Source organism: Rosa chinensis, chromosome 1 (genome assembly GCF_002994745.2).
Source record: "Rosa chinensis cultivar Old Blush chromosome 1, RchiOBHm-V2, whole genome shotgun sequence".
Classification (NCBI taxonomy): Eukaryota; Viridiplantae; Streptophyta; class Magnoliopsida; order Rosales; family Rosaceae; genus Rosa; species Rosa chinensis.
In genome coordinates this window covers 59,959,768-59,967,964 of record NC_037088.1, presented here as the reverse complement: position 1 = coordinate 59,967,964, position 8,197 = coordinate 59,959,768, and the positions used below count along the sequence as shown (strand labels likewise).

At 34.1% G+C, this 8,197-nt stretch overlaps 1 long non-coding RNA gene across 2 annotated transcripts; it reads left to right on the top strand.

Annotated features, from left to right (window-relative positions):
* The first annotated feature begins 1,423 nt into the window (after nucleotides 1-1,423).
* Nucleotides 1,424-4,443, top strand: LOC112174249. 2 transcript variants are annotated; one of them, XR_002925937.2, is made up of 8 exons: nucleotides 1,424-1,859; nucleotides 2,220-2,318; nucleotides 2,423-2,473; nucleotides 2,542-2,650; nucleotides 3,099-3,166; nucleotides 3,477-3,512; nucleotides 4,044-4,133; nucleotides 4,243-4,443. It is a non-coding gene; the product is annotated as an uncharacterized LOC112174249 (long non-coding RNA). The 2 variants fall into 2 exon arrangements; XR_005804565.1 differs by having other exon boundaries at nucleotides 1,425-1,859; nucleotides 4,074-4,133.
* The last annotated feature ends 3,754 nt before the right edge of the window (nucleotides 4,444-8,197 follow it).

Here is an 8,197-nt window from a genome sequence, read left to right as displayed (position 1 = left end):
TCAAATTGACCTTATTTAGGCTTAGATTTGAGGGAAAAAAGTGATCAATGACTCTTATTAAATCAAGGGTTATTATTTCTATTTTGTTCCAAAAAAATTTAAAAAATTACCAGAAAATTGAGGGAAAAAATATATATACCTATTGGAACAGTAAATTGTGGGAAATTCTATAAATATCAACCCATTCTTTTCTATTTGCTCACACCAAATATCCTCCATCTCCTTCACAATTGTTTACCTTATTTAACTATATTAACATACTTTTAATATAATATTCATCAACATTACACTCATATTATATTTAATCAAGAGTAGTAAAAATAGCACCCATATAACACCTCATTGTTGGAGATGAGAATTAAGTCATATATGAATAGTGCAACAAGGGGGTGCTAAAATGAGAATAGCACCCCTAAATAGAGCCTATGGTTGGAGTTGCCCTAAGAGACCTGAGTGTAAAACCACTTTTTCCCTGACATTCTCAGTAATCTACAGTGGCGTAATAGAAATAAAAATTGAAATATAGATCTAGATATCAAATTTAAAGATCTAACACTAAAACCATATAAGAAAATTAGAAAACTATCTTTATTGATTTTCAGAAGGAAAATTATGTTTGAGAAACCAGGTAGACACACAACCATTCTTGAACAATAGAGAGAATATCATAAAATTGTCACTAAACTATGACCTGTTGGACACTTTGGTCACTAAACTTTTGAAAATATCACTTTAGTCACTCAAGTTAGATATCATCTATCACTTTAGTCATTCCGTCTATTTTCATCCGTTTTATTTGTTGACATCTCGTAAATAATACTAGATGGGCCTCACAAACTATGTGTGTGAAATTGCACTATGCCAATAAACTCATCAGACGACAGAGCTCAGACGACAGAATGTTTGTTTTCTGTTGTCTGATTTTTTTTAACGACAGAATGAAAAAAAACTGTTGTCTGAATATAGTGATATACCATGGTAGGTCAGTTTTGGGAACAACGTTCGTTTTCAGACAACAGAAAACTGTTGTGCAATTAATGGAGATTCATTTGATTTTGATTGTGTCCTAGCTGATTTTTTTTTGGCGCAACATGAAGTGGAATTAAAACCACACTAGATGAAATATCCTTCTCGACAAACTCCCAGAGCAAACTTTCTCTTCTTCACAGTGCGCTCTCTCAAACCAAAACCACTGAACTGAAAATCCAGCGCCTTGAACCCAAATATCTTGCCAAATCCAAACTCGATCTCCTCTGAAAACTAAAAAACCTTGAAGAACCTCCCCCTCCATCCTCCATCTCTGTTTGACAAACACAGAAAATCTCATTTTGCATCTGAAAGTTTTTTTCAAACCATACGACCAATCCATCCAAACCTCATATCATGATGCTCGTTTCATGGGTCTGGGTCTGGGTCTGTATTCATTCACTATGCTGGTAAGCCATTCGATTCACTATTAAGCGATTTAGGATTTTTGTTGGATTGTGGATTTAGGGTTTTAATTTGAAATTTCCTTTGAAATTTGATTTGTTTTCGATGGTTTATGGTCGAATTGGGGATATGGGGTTATCGAATATAAGAAATTGGTGTTTTCTGTCTCTGAGCTCAACAAGCAATTTTAGAAGAAGCTGGTGTTTCAGATCCTGATTCAGAGAGTCAGGTATTCATTAAACGAATTTTGGCTACTCCCTATGAGAAAGAGGTTGAATTCGAGCTTGTTCCGATAGACATGAGAGCTTGTGAACATAAGAGGGAGTCATGTGCAAAGACCAAGTGTTGAATCTTGGATCCTGTGCTTTTTCTTGATATGTGCTGAAGTGGGTATCAATGGTGTTTGGTATCATCTGCATCTCATACGGGTATGAGAAATTTTGATTCTTTAACTGTAATTCTAATCTTGTATTTGAGTTCTTTGATTGCAACCAAATTTATATGTTAGGTAGAGTTGTTATTGACTTTTCAATGTGTGTAAGCTTGAATGATGAATTCACTGTCCAGTTCATGGTGTTAATTGAACCACAAGAGCCCTATATGTTTGAACTTCAAGAGGAATAGAGGATGACATGTGGTTGTTTTTCCCTTAGCACTGTTTTTCTGGGATTTGAGTAGAATCTGGTTAGAGTACAAGCATTAAACTCTGCTAAAGTACTTTGAAGAAAGTAGCTGAAATGTTTTGGTCTCACTTTGTCTACGTGGTGCTTAAAATACTTGTGTTGCAGGACCCAGTAATCAAGCCACTACATGAACTGGAGAAAAGTAACTTGGAAGATATTCTAACTCAAATTCCATTGTGGATAAAATGGCCCGATTGCGATCGAGTTAGTATCGCCATCCAATCCTTTTACATTGAACTTTTGCTCTTTCCTTCTCTAACTGCTGCTAGGAATATCGATCAGTACTCATTATACACTTCATGGTGCAGGTAGACTGGCTAAACAAGTTTGTCTTGGATATTTGTCCTTACCTTGACAAGGTGATAATATAGTTTCATTTTATTAGGGAAAAAAAAGGTATTTGCGACTTATTTTATTTGCTGTGCAGTGAATTTGCTCCACAATAAGAAGCATGGCACAAACTATCTTTACAGAATACATTAAGGCAATTGAATTCGGCGAACTGAGTCTTGGAACTCTACCACCCATAATATATGGTTAGTGTGCTGACTTTAATAACATAAATGACTTTATTTATTACTTTCTGGGGTATTCCAAAACTTTGTAATCCAAGATTAGTTAAATTTCATATGCAATTTTTTTGCCTTCTCAATATGCTTAAATTGTAAGATATAAGCAACAAGCATGTTGCAGTATGTGCTACTATATCTTTTACTTCCTAAACACGTTTTGGTATTTCTATTCATCTGCACATCAGCAATGGTCATACAAATATTTGAGCATAGCATGTCAAAGTTATAGTCACAAGTTCCAACAGTCTTCTTAGTTTAGGTGATATTCTGTGATCTTGTTGCAACCACATGTAGATTTTGGGATGAACATATTGGGAGGGGACATCTTGTCCATTCCAATCCTCTATCCATTTATTCAGGTGCTACACTAGTAATTCTTTTTTTTAATGCTCACTATTCGTTGCTTTTGCAGGAGACCATCAAAAGACAAGTCGCAAGCCTCTACCTCTGGCCTTAAAGACTTGATATCCCCTATTCAACGTGAGTAATTATGGGATGTATACTTGAAATACCTATATTTTGTCCCTCTTTACATTTCATTGAGGCTTTCATTGAGGCATGAAACAATCATCTTGAATGAGGCAGAGGTGTGGAACTGTTACAGAGATGATTGGAGAAGACGCATTTGTAGTACTCTTCTTTTAAATATTACTTCATAAAATTAATTTTTCCTGATGAGTTTATTGGCATAGTATTGGATAACAGAGATCTGACTGTACCAACCAAAGTTTTAATACAAGAAATTTAATATGTTTTATACGATACTAATTGACCTTTTTTTTTTTTGTAGCTTGAGAAAACAACTGAACTTTCTAGTCGTGAAAAGGTATGCAATCTTTCTTACGACTTGTGCATTCAATATCTATGCGACAAGTTCTAACAATCTTTCTTATACCATTTTCTGTATAGAGATGTCTATTACTATATAGATATCTCTAAATATGTGGTACACCAAACATGAAATCTAATCAATGTTATAAGCTTCTTGTGTAAGATCAACTCAAGTCACGTATCTTTCTCTTACAGTTTTATCACATTTTCTTTGTTTCTCAGTTGTGTCTTTGGTTTATAAATCTGAACTCACTACCCCCCCCCCCTACTCTTTCAAATGTCAACTATTTAGATGGGGATGACAAACAACGAGAAAGTATATATTTTGCAGTTCTTGGAGGTGATCCAAAACCCAAGCTGTACAAGAGAGGCTGAGAGTCCCATAATCCAATAGAAACTAGGAAACATTTATGATCACTGTAACGTCCACTATTGGGCTTTGCTCTTTGTATTTTTCTACATTCCTGAGTGGTAGAATAGTGTTGTGGTTTATATTACTGAATTTTGTTATTTGGTTCTTTTCAAGGTTTCTGGTTTGCAATTTTGTTGTTTATAGGTCGAATATGGACCTTCAAGCACTTTGGGTCCGATCATTGTACTACATGGGCGAGCTGAGGTAGGCTTGTATGATTAGGCTTCATTGATCTGATTTTACTTACTAGTATAAAGCTCATGAGTAGAGCAGGCTTTGATATCCATCTTAGACATGAATATTACTTATGCAGGATGGCTACTGAGTTGGAGATTACTTGGACATTGATCAAGTCTGGGCTAAATGGGCTAGCATGTTCGCAAATTTTCAGATCACTAATTCAGTATGTCTATTGTAGATCAGTAGTTAGGGAATCATGTTGTGCATATAGCTAGAACTCACTTCGGTGGCTGTAATGATTCATTATGATGACATTCAAATAAAGACTATTTTTTCTGAAGTTGTGTCGTGCTAATGCTCTTTCTAAGACTTAAAAACCAATTAAAGTTGACATCCAAACCAACATCAAACAACAGAATTTAAGCAAATGTCTGTTGTTTGAAATCACCATAAACAACAAATGAAGCAGGCCAAGTATATTCTTTATGCTAGTCAGACAACAGATAATTGTGGTTTCTAAATGAATCACACAACAGAAAAACCCAAGAAAGTTCAAGCCTTTATATACTCAGACGACATATTTATGTCATTTTAATTAGAAAGACAATAGAATATAAAAAATATATGTTGTCCACAATTGATTCACACAACAGAAAAAATCCAAGATAGCTCAAATCTCCATATATTCAAACAACAGATTTCTGTCGTCTTAATGAAAGACAAATGATAGAGTTTTATGAAAAGATGTTGTGCAGAACCTTTTATAACAACATATAACTATTGTTTTGTTACATCTTCAACATCAGAAAGTCATAATTCGGCATATCTCGATATAATCAGACAACAGATTATTGGCCAGCCTATGTTGTTTGAGTGAAATATAGACCACATGTGATATCTGTCGTCTGAAGGCCTAAGAGATATCAGGCTACTAGACAACAGAAATTTTCTGAATCAGACAACAGTCCTCGGCTGTTGTCTGATGGGTTTATTGACATAGTGTTGTGAATATTGATTTTTTTTTATAGGAATTGAGATTTTTTTAAATTTTTTTATTATACGAGTGGGTAGTTTTTCATAGAAATGGCCAAATGGGTAGTTTTTTTTTCAAGTTCTTGTCTGTTTCACTTTCACAAATTTTGTTTTCCTATTTTCTATTTATTTTTTAATTTGGCTATGTTACCCCTATCTAATGTATGAGTTGTAAAGTTTTTTAATATTTCATGGTCCATTTTACCATTTAGTACATTTTTTTCTGTTTTGGCTAACAAAACCTCTTCTCTTACTAATATTATCTCAAAACTATTTTAGTCAAATTACTAAAAAAATTAAACTTCCTTTTTTTTTCCTTCTCTTTTTTCTTAAACTGCTTTTTATTTGTTTATCTCTCTCTCTCCCGGCCTGAACTCTTTGATCTGCGCATGCTTGACCAAATTTTCAGAAACCCTTACATGATCATTAAAACAAATGATCAGATCCTGCATGATAAATGGCATCAACAAGAAGAATCTAAATATTCATTCGAGTATACACCCAATAATCTGAAAACTCAACCAGTATACACCCTTCTCTTTCACTCGATCACTCTTCCTCCAAAAATTCATCTGCAATCTCATATCTAGTTTGCTGCAGCCACTTGATTTTTTAGAAAGAGAACCCTTCAAATTCTCCATCATCATTATTGAGTTCTTATTGTTTGAATTGGTGAACCAATAGAATATGGCCCTGGGCATTTGGAATTGGAGCTTCGTTTTCTCCAATTTGGCTTGGCTTAGATGCAAAAGTGGGATTTGGAATATGGGTTTGGAGGAAAACCCAATGGGACTATATATGTTTTACTTTTCTGTTTATCTGCTCAAATATTGAATTGGATCTCAGATATGGATAAATGAAGTTGGAAAGCTATGTCCTTCAATGGGGGAGAGGAGAATCAATCCACTAGGGAATTAGGGTTTAGGAGCCATTAGGGAATTATTCTCAATTCAAAGTTTCAAACTTTAAGAAGCCATTTACCAGACAAATGGTTTAATTGAGAAATCCTAGACATGATGATATATATATATATATATATATATATATATATATCAAATACACGTTGGAGTATCTAGGATTTGTTGTGATTTGTTGTTATGCAAAGTGCAAACCGGCGTTTGATTGTGTAGAGTGTAGACACCATTCTCCAGCCCCAAGCCATAATTCGAAGGGATGAAGCAGAGATCCTTGAATTCGGAATAGCTCAGGATCTGAAGTATTCGTGAATTGAGATGACAAGGAAACTATATGCTCAATGTTGGTTCCGGTTATATATCCTCCATCTGTTTGAATGAATGATTAGCATGAACAAAAATCTAATTAAAAATGTTTTTTTTTTCTTAGACCAGAAAATTTTATTCACCGAGGCTAAACCTTAATATTTATAGTACATCACATGGTGCATAAGACACTTACTCATGAAAGTCGGGAATCAAAAGCATCAACTTAAAAAATATGAAGTTGAGCTGCCTAATTTCAATCATGAGAACCAAATAGTATAACGACAAATAAAAGCTGGGCCAAAGCAATTTGAGCCCATAAAATATACATATCAAACCACCAAAATCATCAGATAAGATGTGATAACCAACTTATCCAATATCATCAAATAAAGTAATAACCACCTTATCTAATGTCAAAACTATCCACATATATTCTAAAAGAATATGCTTGCAACCGCTCCTGCCATCCCAATACCATTTCCACAACAACATTCTCTAATTGATGAACTCGGCCATCATGCAATCTCATTTCCTCTGATTTCACCCATGCACCATGCAAAAAAAGTTAAAAAAGTCATTAGAAACAATAGACCAATATGTCCCGGGAATAACAAAACAAAGGCAATTCCAAACCAAAGAAACTGTAGAGGCAAGAAGAATGCCTAAATATCCAAGAGAAAAAATAAAACAGAAGACAAAGTATGTACAAAACCTAAAGCACAAACAAATTGGTAGTCAATATAAAATTTGACAAACAAAAATATAAAAATACCCACAATCAAACACCACTCCAACAAAAAAGGTGTATAACATGAAATGTTCATCTAAAATATCGCATAAAATCTTGATAGTAATAAAATAATTTGAGTAAAAAATGTCAAGGGGCAGAAACTACAGTGCAAGAGTGGCAAAGATGTCAAGATACTGTGAAAGAGACAACCAAAGATGGATCATTGCCCACAACAAAACAACTCTTGTCCATTTGTTGGAGAACCCGCAATTCTGAACTTGCAAACCATATGAATCCGGCCTCATGAAGACTAGTCACCAAACTTTTGCCAAGCAAATGTGTAGAGCCACCGAAAATAGACAAGGGATAAGTCGACTTGCGAAGATGATCTCAATCAGAAATCCAAATATATATTGTTAACGCATGACGTCTATTTTGGGAATAGGATTTGAAACTAGATATGAACAAAACTACTTTAAATTCAAGTGTGAAATAGCCTAAATATGTTCTAATTTAAAAGAGAAGAGAAGAGTGCCCAAAACACTAAGAGCAGATAACCACGATGAGTGCATAAGCACTGTTGATGAATCAATATGCTTAATTGAATAAGGAAGAGAGAAAGAATTACTTTTATTTCCCTTTACTGGAGGGAAGACCGGGAGAGGCTTCACTCATCAATAGCAAAAGTTGGATAACCCAATATCAGATATAGTCCAAAAGAGACCTAGATAGATATAATCAGTAAAGAAAGACAAATTTGATAGTCAATGAAAGTGCAATCAAGATGAAGAATCGATCAGAGATCTAGAGAGAGAGAGAGAGAGAGAGAGATGCTAATTGAAAATGTTCTTGCCTAAGTTGATCTTCTTTTCAAAAAAAAGAAAAAAGAAAACAAAAAAGCCTGCCCTCAATTAGAATTTTTTGAATAAAGAAAACAATATATATTTTAGAATTTTTCTATTTTCTCTTATAAAAAGTAGTGATTTGACAAAATTACCCTCAAATTACGGCTTAAAATAGTAAATTTACCGGTAATGACCAAAGTGATAAACGGTGTTTAAATTGAATAGTAAGTTGTGCATGTACTTAATCAGTATCGGATA